An 18492-nucleotide genomic window follows, 5' to 3' on the forward strand; every position below is an offset into this window, starting at 1 on the left:
TAAGTCTAATTTCGACTGCTTCCCGGATCACAGAGTCCCAGTAATTCGATGTGTGGGCTATTACTCTGGTTTCTTCAAATAAAATCTTATGCTTGTTAAGCAGGCTATGTTCAGCCACCGCTGATTTTTCCAAATATCTGTATTTCAGGTGGCGTTGGTGCTCGATGCAGCGGTCTGCAACGGTTCTTACAGACTGGCCCACGTAATTCTTGCCGCATTCGCAAGGAATAGTATAAATTCCCGGCACTCTTAAGCCGAGACTATCTTTAACTGGTCTCAACATTTCCTTAATTTTCCTAGGTGGTCGGAAAACTGGTTTTATTCCTTGCCTCTTCAGGACTCTGGCTATCTTGCTCGTTGTAGCACCGCAAAAAGGAAGCCGCGCTATGTGTTGGTCCTCTTCTTGTATGTGGCCGGCATCGTGTCTTACTTTCTTGGACAATACTGATTTAATTTCACCGGCAGAATAACCATTCCTCTTGAAAACAGTCGTCAAATGGTTGATCTCGGGACCGAGGTGGTCCTTGTCGGAAATAGTCCTGGCTCTGTGTACTAAAGTATTCAGCATAGCTCTCTTCTGAGACGGATGATGGAAGCTATGGCTATGCAGATATAAGTCTGTATGGGTTGGCTTCCTGTACACAGAATGGCCCAGTCGTCCATCCGGCTTTCGCTCTACCAACACATCTAAAAAAGGTAACTTCCCTTCCTTCTCGACCTCCAATGTAAATTTTATGTTTGGATGTACACCATTCAGATGTTCGACGAACTGCTGCAGCGTGTCGCTGCCGTGTGGCCAGATTAAAAAAGTATCGTCGACGTATCTGTAGAAACATGATGGGCGGAGGTGAGCACTGCTCAGGGCTCGTTCTTCAAAGTCCTCCATGAAAAAATTCGCTATTGCTGGTGACAATGGCGAACCCATGGCTGTTCCATCCGTCATTTCATAATAATTTCCACTGTATAAAAAATAAGTGGTCGTCAAGGTATTCCGGAACAACTTCAAAATTTCTGAGGAGAAATGAGCAGACAACAATTGTAATGTGTCATCCACAGGTACTTTGGTGAACAGAGAGACCACGTCGAGGCTGACCATGATATCACTTGGGCCTATCTTCATCTATTTTATGATATCAACAAACATTTTTGAATTTTTAATATGATGTGGGCAGTGACCAACTATAGGCGCCAACAATTTAGTTAAGTGCTTTGCAAGCTTGTACGTAGGAGAGCCAATAGCGCTAACAATCGGTCTCAACGGGACGTTCTCCTTATGAACCTTTGGCAAACCGTACAGTCTTGGTGGCCTAGGTGCTCTCGGCCGTAAGTTCTTCACCAGTTCGTCGGCGAGGCCAGAGTTTTTTAGTAGCTCCCTTGTCTTCCTGCTGAGCGCCGATGTGGGATCCCGTCTGAGAACCCGGTATGTGCTGTCCTCCAGTAATAATCCAACTTTCTTATGGTAATCTGTAGCATTGAGGATTACCGTGGCGTTCCCCTTGTCAGCAGGTAAAACAACTAGATCTTCATCCTTCTGCAACAATTTCAGTCCTTGTCTCTCCTCTCTGCTGATGTTTGACTTAGGCGGCTTGGATGTCGCTAAAATCCGGCTAGTAGCAAGCCTTACGTCATCCGCTGCTTCTTGAGGAAGATGACGAACTGCTTGTTCCACTCCACTAATGATCTCAACCACCGGTAACTTACGTGGAGCTGGGGCAAAGTTCAATCCTTTACTGAGAGCCGAGATGGTAGCTTCATCAAGTTCCTTGTCAGAGAAGTTGATAACAGTGCGGTGAATGCCGTTGGACCCAGTAGTTCCTTGATCACGGTTAAGCCGCTCAAATTTATCGGCCTGTTTCGCCGTAGTCCTGCTTAAATTGGCTCGTTGGTGTGCCGCCAAAGTCATATCCACCCATTCCCAGTCCAATGGTGAGAGGACTTCGGCCAGAAATAAATGGCAACTAAATAACAGGCGAGCGTTCATGTCTAGTTCATACCTGGTATGACGTATCCTCTCCTTCACAATAGCATGGCTGGTCTTTCGTAATATTCTGTTTACTGCAGCGCTTCTGATGTGGTGTTTGACGACTGCAAACTTCGGTACTACCTCCTCGTCACGACAGCGTTGTAAAAAAGCCAGATTGCTCAGCAACTGAGACTGTTTCAGGCGCAGCTTCTCCAGGTGACGAACGCTGCGCGCTATGTCCTCCCCGTAGAGGAAACTAATATGGCTACGAAGTCTTTCGCGACGTATTTCCTGAGTAAAAATTTCTCGGTGTACATGCCGCGTCAAATCAGAATTAATCTGGCCACACGGCAGCGACACGCTGCAGCAGTTCGTCGAACATCTGAATGGTGTACATCCAAACATAAAATTTACATTGGAGGTCGAGAAGGAAGGGAAGTTACCTTTTTTAGATGTGTTGGTAGAGCGAAAGCCGGATGGACGACTGGGCCATTCTGTGTACAGGAAGCCAACCCATACAGACTTATATCTGCATAGCCATAGCTTCCATCATCCGTCTCAGAAGAGAGCTATGCTGAATACTTTAGTACACAGAGCCAGGACTATTTCCGACAAGGACCACCTCGGTCCCGAGATCAACCATTTGACGACTGTTTTCAAGAGGAATGGTTATTCTGCCGGTGAAATTAAATCAGTATTGTCCAAGAAAGTAAGACACGATGCCGGCCACATACAAGAAGAGGACCAACACATAGCGCGGCTTCCTTTTTGCGGTGCTACAACGAGCAAGATAGCCAGAGTCCTGAAGAGGCAAGGAATAAAACCAGTTTTCCGACCACCTAGGAAAATTAAGGAAATGTTGAGACCAGTTAAAGATAGTCTCGGCTTAAGAGTGCCGGGAATTTATACTATTCCTTGCGAATGCGGCAAGAATTACGTGGGCCAGTCTGTAAGAACCGTTGCAGACCGCTGCATCGAGCACCAACGCCACCTGAAATACAGATATTTGGAAAAATCAGCGGTGGCTGAACATAGCCTGCTTAACAAGCATAAGATTTTATTTGAAGAAACCAGAGTAATAGCCCACACATCGAATTACTGGGACTCTGTGATCCGGGAAGCAGTCGAAATTAGACTTAGCGATAATAACTTTAATAGAGACAACGGCTATGCACTTAGCAACACTTGGAAGAGCGCACTGGATAAAGAAAAATCGCAGAGAAAAACTTTTCGCACTTTACCTCCTGATTTAAGGGATGGCGCTGCAAGCAACGTGGGATAGCAACTACTCGTACATCTATGGAAGTAGAGGGCACCACTTCGCTACGCGCCATATCGCTGACGTATTCCAGCCAATAAGAAGCCGTCCTTTACATATAAAAGTGGGAACCTCGCTAGTTCACGACAGTCAGTTTTAGCCCTGACGACGACCATGGAGGTAGTGGTAGAAAGCTCGGAGATTTATTCTGATTTGACGCGGCATGTACACCGAGAAATTTTTACTCAGGAAATACGTCGCGAAAGACTTCGTAGCCATACATTATTAAGTGATTTAATCAATGATAGTTAACCAACGACTGTTCAGCAGGGACAATTTAATCTGAATATCAAAATACCTACTTCATTAATTGAAAGGAGAACTTTTGAGCATTTTTTTAACATTACGGTGTAGTTTAACTCAGACGTGATCAAAGAGTATCCGTGGTTCTCGCTTCATACAGGTTCAACAACTCCATAGCAACGAGCCAACAACGTACGAGAAGACTGATAATTACAATGTTTCCTCGCAATTGGTCGTGTGTACGATGTGGATAACATTTAACAACTACTGCATATCCGGGCAATGAATCATTCAATCTTAAATCAGAAGAAGCATCCATCGTGCGAGTTTGCATTTCTGTCTCCCGTTCACCAACGGGGACCTACGTCATCGCGCATCGTGTCTCAACTCCACTGCGAGAGCTGTGACAGTAGCAGCTCTGCGGCGTCGACAACATCAGCAAGCGGTTGGAGTGCGGGGACGCCACAGTTACTATCCAGTTCAAAAATGATTCAAATGGCTCTGAACACTATGAGACTTAACTTCTGAGGTCATCAGTCCCCTAGAACTTCTTAAACCTAACTAACCTAAGGACATGAGACACATCCATGCCCGAGGCAGGATTCGAACCTGCGACCGTAGAAGTCGCGCGGTTCCAGACTGTAGCATCTAGAACCGCTCGGCCACTTCAGCCGGCTTACTATGCAGCGAATCTGTTGTGTCACTTGACGTGGGTAACACAGGGTACAGTTTATAGCAAAATTAAAACAGACTGCCGACTATAGCATATTGACTGTACGTGTTTTTGGTCTTATTGTAATATTAAATACAAGTTCTTTTAGGAGATCTTTTGCACCGTAGATGACTGCACTACAACGCAACGATAACAAAGCCACACTTTGTGAATACCTCACATGCAGTGATCAGGAACACTTGTGAATTTAAGTTCACAGCAAAAATTTCAAAAGATGCCTTCTCCACAGCAGAAGAAGCAACAAATCTTATAAAATAGACCTCATGTTTACAATTTCAGGAACTACATAAAATCAAAGCCAAGGAAGTCCCTTGTATAAATTGCAGAACCAACCTAGTTAAAGTATAAGACACAGTCGAATCAACACTGTCCGAATTAGTTAATGCAATACTTTAGTTGCTATGGGGCTCACAGGCAAAACAAATTTTGTCAATAACCATAATCTGCTTTTGTTACTTGGATTAAAAAGTCCTTTTGTTTTTTTATCCTTCTTAGCTGTAGAGCAAGTTCAGTTTTTGGCTATTATACGCTGATGAGCCAAAAGATTACGACCACTGCCCAACACGACGTTGGATGCCGCCTTGTGGCGTTGTGGGCACGTGACGCGGTAACAGAAGTATGTACGCGGAACAGACACGGAAGGGAAATCAGTCTATTGAATATGTGGGCTGAAAATGGAGAAATGCATTGCGATAACCGACTTTTAAGAAGGGCAGATTATTATCACGCAGAGCCTGTGAACGAGCTGGTCGAATGTTCACGTGCTACCGACGTGAGTGTCTACGTAAAGAGATAGAGGGCAATGAAACAACCACTAGACGCTACATGGTTGGACGTCCACGACTCTTTACAGGACGGGGTGGGGGTGGTGGGGATTCAGAGGCTTGTCTGCTCTGTAAAGTAGGATAGATCGTGATCTGTGGCATCTCTGCCGAAAGAACACAATTCCGGTGCACGCACAAGTGTTTTGGAGCACAGTTTTCATCGTACATTGTTGAACATAGGTCTCTGCATCAGACCACCACTATGTGTTCACATGTTGACCCAACGACATCATCAATTACCAATGTAATGGGCACGGGGCCATCGGGATTCGACTGTCGATCAGTGAAAGCTTATCAGCTCTTCGGGTGAATCACATTTTCCAACACTAGCCCGACAGTCCTCTCTACAAACGCAGTCATCGAGTTGAACGGCGGCTTGTGATGTGCAGCGCGCCTCGGCAGCAGGCTGGTGGAAACAATGTCATGCTACGAGCGACTTTCTCCTACGCTTGCATGGGACCTTTGGTAGTAATCGAATACACGCTGACAGCCACGAAACTCCTGTCTCCCTGTACGCTTGATGCTTTCCCCGACGGCTACGTCACTCAGTTTATAACACTTCCGTCCGCCTCTGTTGTACCATAACCTCAAAGCTGGAGGTAGTTAGTATAAATGAAATAATTTTTATTAAAGCAATTGCAGTATAAAGTAGCAGAGCAGTGTTACTCTCTGAAAGGAATTAAGTTGTGTTGACAGTGACATACAACAAACATATTAGGAAGTTGCTGAGAAAGCAGAGAATTTTGCACAGTCTTTTAAACGTAGTCACTGCCCCGCTGACAAACAGAAATTACGCGAAATGAAAGTAGTTGTCAGAAGGACTATGAGAGACTCTTATCTGCAGATTCTAAAAATGACCCCAAAATTTTTTGGCCGCACGTAAAATCTATGAATGCTACAAGTAATTCAATACCTTCTCTTGCTGACAGTGCGGGTAATGTAACTGATGATGATACAGTGATAAACAGAAGGCCGAAATTCTAAACCTAGTTTTCAAAAACTCGTTTACGATATAGGACTGCCGCACCATTCCCCCTTTCAGTTATCGAACAAACGAAAGGATGGCTGACATAGTGTTCAGTGTGTCTGGGATTGTAAAACAGTTAAGATCCTTAGACGCCAGAAAGGCATCTGGCCCAGACGGTATCCCCGTAATATTTTATGTTGACTATGCTACAAATATAGCATGTAATTTTCCTCCTATCTATGTAATTATGTAGTTCTCAATTCGTTCGAGCAATCAATCATTCATAATAGGAAACACAGTCATAACTCAGTCACTCAAAATGATTCAGAAATTTTACTTGTTAGAATGAAATCAGGCGATGATTCTTCGCGCGACCGCTATGGTCGCAGGTTCGAATCCTGCCTCGGGCATGGATGTGTGTGATGTCCTTAGGTTAGTTAGGTTTAAGTAGTTCTAAGTTCTAGGGGACTGGTGACCTTAGAAGTTAAGTCCCATAGTGCTCAGAGCCATTTTTTTGATGATTCTTCTTCTCTGCAGGCTCGTGCTTTGCGGCAGTCTGCTAATCTGCACAAATAAAATGCCTCGTATTTTTGGGAGCGTTGTATAATCAGTCGGGAAACCTCAGATCAAGCGGATATTTGGTTTTGATGAAGTTTAACCTTCTGAAGAAGTAATGTAGCTCTTGGATTATTAAATGCAGGTTCGTATCCAGTATTTCGGAAGTTCCCTTCTGATTAACAACTACGCAATATATCGATGAATATCATTAATTCTCAAATGTCAAATAATGTAAATTGTTACACACCTTTTGTATGAAGGAGCAATATATATATATTTCCCTTTTAACCGTACAATTTCGTATCAGTTATCTTTTGTCATAAATCTCAATATTCAGATTACAATTCTTCAAACAATGCTCAGGCTAATCGGCACGAAGAAAATCTCGGAAGCTTTTCTCTAACAACCACCAGAGAGAGTACTACAAAGAATAATTATGCGCTCATGGCATAGCTAATGTATGAAATTACTTTGCGCATGGATTCTGCGAGTATGAAGAAAGAAAATTAGTAAACGTCATTCAAGGGTAGAATTTTATCAGAATAATTCATCGAATATAAAGAGATATTACAAGCACCATTCTTGTCCGTCATCTATCAGAGATCATCGGAACGGCGGATAGTTCCACGGGACTGGAAGTAGGCCCAGGTCATAGCAATCTATAAAAAGGGTAGAAAATCGGATGCACATAATTACCGGCCAATTTCACTGACATCGATTTGTTGTAGAATCATGAAACATATATTGTGTTCAGACATTATGACGTTTCTAGACTCTGAGAAGCTGATCTGCAGAAACCAGCACGGCTTTAGTAAACAGCGGTCATGCGAGACACAGATGGACCTCTTTGTGCATGATATACAACAGGCTCTAGATACCGGCTCCCAGATTGATGTCATATTTCTCAACTTTCGAAAGGCGTTCGACTCAGTTCCGCACTGTCGCCTTCTACAAAAAGCGCGCGCTTACGGCCTGTGCAATGACATATGCGGTTGGATAGAATGTTTTCTAACAGAAAGGGAGCAGTATGTCGTCCTGAACGGCGAACTTCAACAGAAACAAGAGTAACTTCAGGTGTGCCCCATGACAGCGTTATAGGTCCTCTGCTTTTTACGATTTACATAAACGATCTGGTTGATGGTATTGACAGTGGCCTTAGGCTGTTTGCCGATGATGCTGTAGTCTACAGGAAAGTAGTATCACACGAAAGTTGTGAACAAATCAATGAGGAGTTGCAGAAAATAAATGCGTGGTGTAATGACTGGCAGTTATCTCTCAGTATTAGTAAGTGTAACCTACTGCGTATAACAAGGCGGAAATCCCCATTAATGTATGAGTACAAAATAAATGATCAGTCTTTGGAAGTGGTAACATCAGTCAAGTATTTGGCTATGACCATTCGAAATGACCTCAAATGGAATGATCAGATTACACAAATAACGGGTAAGGCGAACTCTAAATTTCGGTTTATTTGTAGAATCCTGAAGCGATGGAGTCCTTCAACGAAGGAAATAGCTTACAACATGTTAGTTCTTCCAGTCTTAGAGTATTATTCGTCTGCATGGGACCCTCACCAGTTGGGACATACAGATAGACGACGCGCTAAACAGAAGGGGCTGCTCACTAAATTCCGAAATCCAATCTTGACCGAGGTTGTGGAGCATATATTATTACCACCAACTTTCAAATCGCGTAATGATCATCATTCAAAGATAAGGGAAATAAGAGCTCGTACTGAGGCGTTCAGACACTCGTTTTTCCCTCGCGCGATCCGCGAGTGGAACTTGGGGGGGGGGGGGGGGGGGGCGGGGGGGCGGAGGGGGGTAATATGACTTTGGCGCGAACTGTGCCCTCCGCCACACACCGCTTGGTGGCTAGCGGAGTATATATGTAGATGTACATGTAGAACGGAGGTGGCTTATCGGAAGTGAAAGTTAGAATTACATAAATATTTAAACAGTAACGAACAATAATATACCTATCCACAGTGTCCAAATGATAATAACAACGGTCGCCAGCCAAATTAGGCATAAGAATGAGTAACATTCTTGTTCAAGAAACTGAAAATAAGTAACTTGAATGGGCAATCCAGCCTATACTTTGTCACACGAGAGTGCAATGAACTCTGGCACCTGCATATGTTCACATTGTAGTTGGAGCTGACAGAGCTGAACAAACTATTTGCAAAAATAGTTTGTTCAGCTCTGTCAGACTGAATGGTCTCAATAATGTTACTATTAATATTCACTGTAGAATCGTAAATTGAACATAGGTTCAATATTACTTTTCAAACATATTCCTATCTGGCATGAAATATGGATATGGTTCACAGCAAAATTAGTTATTGTGCATAGATTAAGTCTCTCACTACTAAACACCTTTCTACTTAGAATGAAAATTAAATGGAATTCACTAACAGATTATTTCTCTCTGTCTTTTGAATAAAGAATTTACTGTTTTCATAGATAGTGGTCTTTCTATTAATCGTTATCTAGCATGAGCATAAGGGACAAACTGTGGAGCCTGTTACACCATTAATATGCACTTTTAATACACAAGAGGAAGCCAATATTGTACAGAATTTGACTTGAATAGCAAGAGTAATTAAAACTTTCTATAATTAAGTAACTCTGTGCATTTGAACTACTTTCAATGGAGGGAGGCCCTTAATCTTGACCACTGCAGCAGAGCAAACTAAACACACTTTCAATACACTTAAGAAACAAGCCCTTAACAAACATGACATGTAACTTTCAACAGTGATAGTTCTCAACTTTTACTGCAATAGAACACAACTTGATGTTGTTATAAGGCAATAGCTCACCTTTGGATGATTTTCAGTAGACTGCACTGTGATCATTTAATTTGCAAAACTCTATAAGCCACAGTTTTGAGAACATTCACTTTAGGAGTAGGTAACAAAGTAGTAATAAGTGGTTTTAATAGAAAAATTATTTTCAGCAAGCATCAATTACTATATTACTCAGTTCTGATACATTAACTTTAATTTAGTTTCTTCTTACTAGATACTAAGAAGAAAGTAAGTGGCATTAATTAGTAAAACACTGAGCTTTAATGTTCTTTCAATAAGGACACTCGGTAATCACTTTAGAATGGGAGGGATCCTAAGTGGAAATGTGACAGAGGATAAATCAAGGTAAATTTTCATAAATAGTCTTTTGGTTACCTGATTATTGAAAACAAATTAATTATCCACATGAGCTGATCCTTCACTGTACATTTTTATAATTCCTTGGTTCCGTTTCAGTGATTGCGCAACGTGTTAGCGATTGCATGTTGGTAGGTGGATTTGCAGGTAGAATTGCTGGACTCTGTCATTTCTTGGTGGCAATGATAAATATCAATTTCAGAATAGTTCCAGCTCTTTATCCACCCATCCTAGGCATTAGAAAGCGTCAGGAAAAGCCTCTCTCGGAACCAGCACAATACAAAACTTTTACATGAGTAGTTGATAGATTGGTCGCTCGTCCACTCTTAGTTCCACCTTTCTATCCATGCCCATCACATTTTGCTCGCGCTACGCAGCTCCGTTCACGAGGGGAACCACAACGGTTTTTACATAACAAATAACTAACAACCCTAAATGATGGTCAGCAGTTTACATAACAGTAACCAAACATATTAAACAAAACAGAACATTTGCTCATATTGACATTTCTACAAAAACTTACTTAAACTAAATTACAATTATATACAGTAAGATTTGTTCCCTCCAAATGAGACCAAGAATTTAAATGACAGATACAATACATTGCATAGAATGAAACCATGACATCAAAGTTTTTACACAGAAAGGAGTATACAATTTTGTGTTATCGATTCAATCAAACAACATTTACAGAAGCTCAACAATGGAATGTTGAACAAAACAGAAAGCAAAATGAATCAACAAAGTGTATGTAGTGTCTAAGTTATGGTGTTACATGTGATATAGTTGTCCGTGTCTCGGAGCCAGAACCGTACTACAGTGGTTTGATTAGCATTATAGTGAACTCACGCTGATGTCTCAGTGATTAAATTCGGCTGACATAAATCGTATGGAACTCATCTGCGTCGCTATAGCGTATCACCAATGCGTATGCAAACCACCAGCCCGCTATTTACGCGAATTACATGACCTGTGCGTAGACACCTAATGCCACATACCTCCTCAAACCTACCAACAAACTTTTGGATTCTTGATACATAGAATCACGGATGTATTTCGTTCCAGAGACGGAGAAACAAGCTATTAAGCAGGTTGTCATAATGTTTGGGCTCATCAGTGTACATGCAAGTTGAATGTTACGGCACAGCTATTAAAGAAACGCTTTTGTTATTTTATTTTCCATTTCGGGAATCCTAGTGATTACTAACACTGTATGGCCAACGTAAGGTTTGAGTCTAGTGCAAATATTTCTGTTTTATGAGTTGTACCATACACTGGAAAATGCCTATACGGCAGGAATTGAGCAGCAATGAAGAATATAAAATAAAACGAAATTTTAATCCAAGCAATTACGACCAGTGTGGCAGATTATTGTAGTTGAGGAGCTCAATTAATACAGCTTTGCCTTTGGCTTTTGCTATATACGAGGGTTGGAACTTAAACAGTCGCAGCTATTTATTCACAAACGATACAAAAGAATCACATGTTTGCACCTGTTACTGTCCTTCAGAGTGGTCGCCAGCGTTGTGTAGAACCCGTTGCCAGCGATGTGGAAGGCGTAGTATACCATTAGCAGAGCCTGTTCTGCTGGTGGTGCGAATGGAACGGTCTACTGCCTGTCGAATCTCTGGAACAGTTCTGAAGCGAATGCCACGAAGTGGTTCCTTCATCTTCGGAATCAAATCAAAGTCAAAAGGACTTAAGTACGGGGAGTATGGTGGATGGTAGAGTACTTCCCAGTCCCATCGACTGAACAGAGCAGCCACAGCTTGCGCTGTATGCGCCCGCGCGTTGTCGTGGAAAATGATGGGTGGGTTGCGCAGAAAGTGTGGCCGCTTCTTTCGCAAAGCTGGTCGCAGGTGATGCTCCAAAAACAAACAGTAATACTCTGCATTGACGGTCTACCGTGGAGGAACGTAATGCGTTAGGATAACACCATCACAGTCGTACACGAGAATCACCATAACTTAAGACCGCTTCGTTCGCACCATCATCAGAACAGGCTCTGCTGACGGTATACTACGCCTTCCACATCGCTGACAACGGGTTCTATACAACGCTTGTGACTACTTTGAAGGACATTAACAGATGAAAAAATGTAACTCTTTGTATTGGTTGTGAATAAACAGTTGCCACTATATACGTTCCTACCCTCGTACACGTGGCGTGACAAATACAGCATGTTCGGCTTTGCCCTGCAGAACTAATGCATGTTCTATAAAAAATTGTTATTTTAACTTTGTTTCCTTGTAATTTCAGACAAATTCTGTTATTTGAATTAATTACTTAACCGTTCATTAATTCACAATTCGCATCGATGATCGTTAGCTAATAAAAAAGTAAGAGTCTTAGAATGGTCTAATACTTCCGAGTAGCGGATGGATAATATTGAATCCACTTTGCAATGTTGTTTGAATATCAAAAAGTTTTGGTAACATTTTCTGGAAGCAGCGATCTTGTAAGCTATATAAAATCTGTGAAGAAACAGTCTAGATCGCGATGGTATTTTATTGAAATGACCGATTTGGGCCTATACTTAGACCATCTACAAATAGCACCATCAGCTGAAGCTGATGGCGCGTACAACAACCAGTTGACCTCAGTCGCTGAGCAGTTTCAGCTGGCTGTTGACACATCATCTACTTTAGCTGATGGTGCTGTCTGGAGACGGCCTAAGTAGAGGCCGAATCCGGTCATTTCAATAAAGCACCATCCAGATCTAGACTTTTTTTTGACGGATTTTGTATTATTTAAATATGTTGACTGCTGAACTTAATTTAAGTTCTGTTAGCGGGCCGGAGTGGCCGAGCGCTTCTAGGCGCTTCAGTCTGGAACCGCGCTACCGCTACGGTCGCAGGTTCGAATCCTGCCTCGGGCATGGATGTGTGTGATGTCCTTAGGTTAGTTAGGTTTAAGTAGTTCTAAGTTCTATGGGACTGATGACCTCAGATGTTAAGTCCCATAGTGCTCAGAGCCATTTGAACCATTTTTAAGTTCTGTTAGAATTACTTTACGTTAATGGTTATTTTTAATGAGCTGTTGTCAAGCTATGCGACACAACACTTCGTCATCGGCTACTTACTGACATACACCACTTACAGGGTGTGGTGTTAAGCAAATGTTATTCCTCACCTTCCAGTAGAAGCTGCTAGCTGTTCATGTAATGAAGTCTCTGGCCGAGCTCAGAGTTATATGTTACCTTCGCTGGTAATCTCACGACATAAATTACATGTCTCTCCGCCTCTAACAAAACCATGAATCACAGTTCATAAATACAGAGAGACTACAGTATAGAGTAGTCATTGTGGCGTAGGAATAAGGGTGTAATTGGACCACGTAATGGGCGCTTCTGGAAAGTTTGCAGACGTGAATTCTATTGGTGAGCGCTTGTTCGGCGGCAAACCCAGTTCAGTTTTTTATCCCTCGATCAGCCTGAAAAACGTAACTTTTGATTATTACTGTTTTGTTGCTCCACAAATATGATCAGTTGCTATTTATATTTTCACGTAACATATCAACCTGCGTCCGGACAATACAACATACACTTCTCCAGTATTGTACATTATTCTTCTGTAAAGCAGAATCAGTTTCCTGGTTTTTTAAAGTTATATTGTTCTACATGAAAAACAAACGCCAGCAACCGCTTGCTTTTTTTTTAAATCACTCACTTGTTTCAGAGATTATTACATCGGCAGTTGGTCAGTTGCGGATAAACAATAAAGTGATTATTTTAAATTTTTTGTAACATATCAGTATTTCACAATTTACATTGACAGAGGATGTAGGTTGCAGTAGGTACTGGGAGATGAAGAAACTTGCACAGGATATGGTAGCATGGAGAGCTGCATCAAACCAGTCTCAGGACTGAAGACCACAACAACAACAACAGTCATATTTACAATTTCATTTCTATAATTACACTGTAACAAATAACAGGCAATGTCACTTAGTGAACAAAATGCCATCTTGGGGATTATTTGGGAATGGACTGATTCATTCCTACGCAAAAGCACTAACTATTGTTTGATTCCACGAACTACGATCAGTCAGCGGAAACAGGCAGAACCAATAAATATCCATGTGTATCTGTGTAGAGGGATTTAAAGTTTTACGATCATATAAAATTAGTTTTTGGATAGTAGATGTCAGACTGAAGTTGGACGAAACCTAAAGGTCGTTAACAGCTGCCATATTTTACGACTATGTAAAGCGTGGCTGCAGTACACGGTAGTAATGCGCTTTAGCCAAGCAATATTTCTGATCGAGCAGGCTATTGTTAGTAGTTACCGAGGTATGGCTGCGATGTTGCCGGTGTTGTCCACCAAGCGCAGGGAATATTTAGTATGACCGGGCCATACCTACCTCTGTTCTTTTCTCCAAATGTTTCCCTTTCTCTACTTCGCTTCCATTTTCTCCCGGTGACAGCGCTGCAGTGTCAATTCACGTAATCTGAGCAATGAAACAATATTATTCAGTGCGATAGATTGGCACAGTATGTGGAGGCACTCGATTTGTTAGTGGTCTAACGCAATCTAGAAGGGGGAAGGAAGGGGGGGGGGGGGACGAGAGAAGCGTTTCATACACTGATGCGTACAAGAACGGTAAAAGCTATGAGTGTAGGAAGTAATATGTACAGTGATAGGAATTGGAAAGAAGATATTCCCACTACTACCGACGTATTAAAAGCATACCTGCAGCAGCGAGTCATAGCTGTACTCAACCTAGAGATTCTTAACACTTCAGAACAGTTTTCTTCCTCCATCATGTGTGTTTCCATATTCATAGCAGCAGCTCTCCATATTTCTGGTCGTAACTGTATTGAATTTATGAAATTCATAGTTCTCTCACTATATTTGTGAAGCACGGTAAAATACTGACATAAGCATTCGACTGTCATTTCAGAAATGAGCTGCCTGAGTCCATCTACTAAAATTTTGCAAACATCTGGTACCAATAATTTGGTTGGTAGAAATTGCGCTTTGTAAGTGCACCATACTTCTGTTATGAATCACTAGTAACCAAAAACCGAAGGGCGAGCACTAATATAATTTTAACTGGTATACAGTCTTTCATTTTTACCAATTCTCGGACCAATTGTTTTAATGATATACACTCCTGGAAATTAAAATAAGAACACCGTGAATTCATTGTCCCAGGAAGGGGAAACTTTATTGACACATTCCTGGGGTCAGATACATCACATGATCACACTGACAGAACCACAGGCATATAGACACAGGCAACAGAGCATGCACAATGTCGGCACTAGTACAGTGTATATCCACCTTTCGCAGCAATGCAGGCTGCTATTCTCCCATGGAGACGATCGTAGAGATGCTGGATGTAGTCCTGTGGAACGGCTTGCCATGCTATTTCCACCTGGCGCCTCAGTTGGACCAGCGTTCGTGCTGGACGTGCAGACTGCGTGAGACGACGCTTCATCCAGTCCCAAACATGCTCAATGGGGGACAGATCCGGAGATCTTGCTGGCCAGGGTAGTTGACTTACACCTTCTAGAGCACGTTGGGTGGCACGGGATACATGCGGACGTGCATTGTCCTGTTGGAACAGCAAGTTCCCTTGCCGGTCTAGGAATGGTAGAACGATGGGTTCGATGACGGTTTGGATGTACCGTGCACTATTCAGTGTCCCCTCGACGATCACCAGTGGTGTACGGCCAGTGTAGGAGATCGCTCCCCACACCATGATGCCGGGTGTTGGCCCTGTGTGCCTCGGTCGTATGCAGTCCTGATTGTGGCGCTCACCTGCACGGCGCCAAACACGCATACGACCATCATTGGCACCAAGGCAGAAGCGACTCTCATCGCTGAAGACGACACGTCTCCATTCGTCCCTCCATTCGTCCCTCCTGTCGCGACACCACTGGAGGCGGGCTGCACGATGTTGGGGCGTGAGCGGAAGACGGCCTAACGGTGTGCGGGACCGTAGCCCAGCTTCATGGAGACGGTTGCGAATGGTCCTCGCCGATACCCCAGGAGCAACAGTGTCCTTAATTTGCTGGGAAGTGGCGGTGCGGTCCCCTACGGCACTGCGTAGGATCCTACGGTCTTGGCGTGCATCCGTGCGTCGCTGCGGTCCGGTCCCAGGTCGACGGGCACGTGCACCTTCCGCCGACCACTGGCGACAACATCGATGTACTGTGGAGACCTCACGCCCCACGTGTTGAGCAATTCGGCGGTACGTCCACCCGGCCTCCCGCATGCCCACTATACGCCGTCGCTCAAAGTCCGTCAACTGCACATACGGTTCACGTCCACGCTGTCGCGGCATGCTACCAGTGTTAAAGACTGCGATGGAGCTCCGTATGCCACGGCAAACTGGCTGACACTGACGGCGGCGGTGCACAAATGCTGCGCAGCTAGCGCCATTCGACGGCCAACACCGCGGTTCCTGGTGTGTCCGCTGTGCCGTGCGTGTGATCATTGCTTGTACAGCCCTCTCGCAGTGTCCGGAGCAAGTATGGTGGGTCTGACACACCGGTGTCAATGTGTTCTTTTTTCCATTTCCAGGTGTGTATTCAACATCATGCTTCAATATTCTTGTAAAGGAATCTTCTTTTTCTTCCTGTCCACTGCTTTATTTTGTCCAAACAGGATGTTGTGCATCGCCCTAGTCTTCTTTACCTTTGAATCTTCTGGTTGTTTGCACCATTTACGTACTACGTATGCAGATTTACTTAATTATAGGTGTAATGTCCCTACCTAACGTAAAATGATTGTAATATTCCGGCTGCGAGTACCAGCGATGATACGCTACCGGAATTTGATACGACAGAGCTATTTGCTCTGACGACAACGCTCTTTGCTGATAAAAAAAGAGGAGCATCTATGTTTTCTTGTAATGGTTGGAAATAAAAAATTCTGATTGGGCATTGTACCATTTTGAGGTCGGATAAGTTTGTATATAGAGATAATTTGATGTGCAGAGGTCAACATGTAATCGAGATTATCAAGAATAAAAATTGAACGTAAATATCTTTACGAATCTTTATTCGTTGTTGGATCCTCGGACCTTCATACAAACTATTAGTGTGTTTAGCAATACAGTGCATAGTGATTTCTTCGCGAATTAGCAATACTGGGCTAATCTGCTACAATCACGGTCCGAACGACGCGCAATATTACGCCATTAGCTTGTATGTTGAAGACGTTCCCCAAGCGACCAGTTTGTTAGTGAGAAGATATCACACTGCCGCTGTTGTTCAACGTTATTATTCGGAAAGTGTTTCCAGAAAAGAAAATCTTACGGCGACTGTGAACATTGTAGCTGCCAAGGGAGACGGCGTCTTCATCGCGAGTTGCAGCAGTTTTCTCCGACTTCGCCTGGTATTCTCTGAGAACCGGAGAAGCAGAAACCTCCGACCGCCAACTCACCATGTACCTAACCCGTTGTCTCCTTACAGCAGCCACGAAGAAAAACACATTCATCTACAGTAAAAATTTTTTTCACAGATTGTTCGTATTAGACGGGTAAAAATTTTATAATGTATGCATCGATGCAAAAAATTCAAAAGGGAGTTTCTTAATGCAGTACCTGTCAAAGAGCAAGCAGTTTCAGTTCAATGCACTGTCAACATTTCTCGCTGATTGTTCATTCTTTCCAGTACTTCGGTGTTGGTTATTCTTGCAGTCCACGGTATGTTAAGCATTCTCCGATAAATCCACATTTCAAAGGCCTCTAAGTTCTCCGTTGTTGTCATATTTAGTGTCCATCCTTCAGAGCCATATTAGAAGCGAGGATCAGATATAGCATTTTACAAATCAGACTCTAAGGTTTAGGTATAGGTCTGTGCTTGTAAGAATATTCTTAAATTTTATGAAAGCGCTTCGGGCTTTCTCTATGCGACACTTTATTTCCAAGTCTGTTCGCCAGTCTTCACAAAGCCAGGTTTCGACGTGTTTAAACTTGTTGACTGTTTATATTACAGACTCTTGAAATCGTAGATTTTTATCTTTAAATGAGCCGGACTCTCGTGTGACAGTCATAAAATTAGTCTTTTTGATGTTAATATTCAAACCTAGAGTACTATGTTGACGGGTTGCTGAAGGTCATCTAAATTATCAGTTATCAATACATTGTCAGCATAGCGAATGTTGTTTATACACTCCGTTAACCTTTATGCCTTTTTCTACATCATAAAGTTCCTCCTGCAAAATACTCTCAGAGTGTTTGTTGTCGTAGTCTTCAGTCCAGAGACTGGTTTGATGCAGCTCTCCATGCTACTCAGAGTAGTTAAATAACAGAGGTGACAGTATACATCCTTGTCAGACTCCTCTACATATATTGACCAAATCTGTGACCTCATTATCAAATTTAACCTGCGCTGTTTGATTCCAATATAAATTCTCTATACAGCAGATATCTTTCTCATCTACATTAATTCTTTTGAGAATTTCCACGAGTTTATGATGTTGTACTCAATCGAATACTTTTTCGTAGCCAATAAAACAAGGGCCTAAATTTTTACCCTGTATCTAAAGGCATGTGTCCATCCAAAAAGTCCAATTTCTGTTTTACTAGCTAAAGTGTTTTCCTTTTTCCCCGCGAAAGCAGGTGAGCCTCACTATCATCCAGTAGCTCTCATTTGTCCATTTCGTGGCTATACTGTCACACGTGTAAACACTTCTGCCCTGCAAATGTATTGTTTCCAGAAGGAGATTTTCACTCTGCAGCGGAGTGTGCGCTAATATGAAACT

This window comes from Schistocerca piceifrons, chromosome 3 (assembly GCF_021461385.2).
Source record: "Schistocerca piceifrons isolate TAMUIC-IGC-003096 chromosome 3, iqSchPice1.1, whole genome shotgun sequence".
NCBI classification, from domain to species: domain Eukaryota; kingdom Metazoa; phylum Arthropoda; class Insecta; order Orthoptera; family Acrididae; genus Schistocerca; species Schistocerca piceifrons.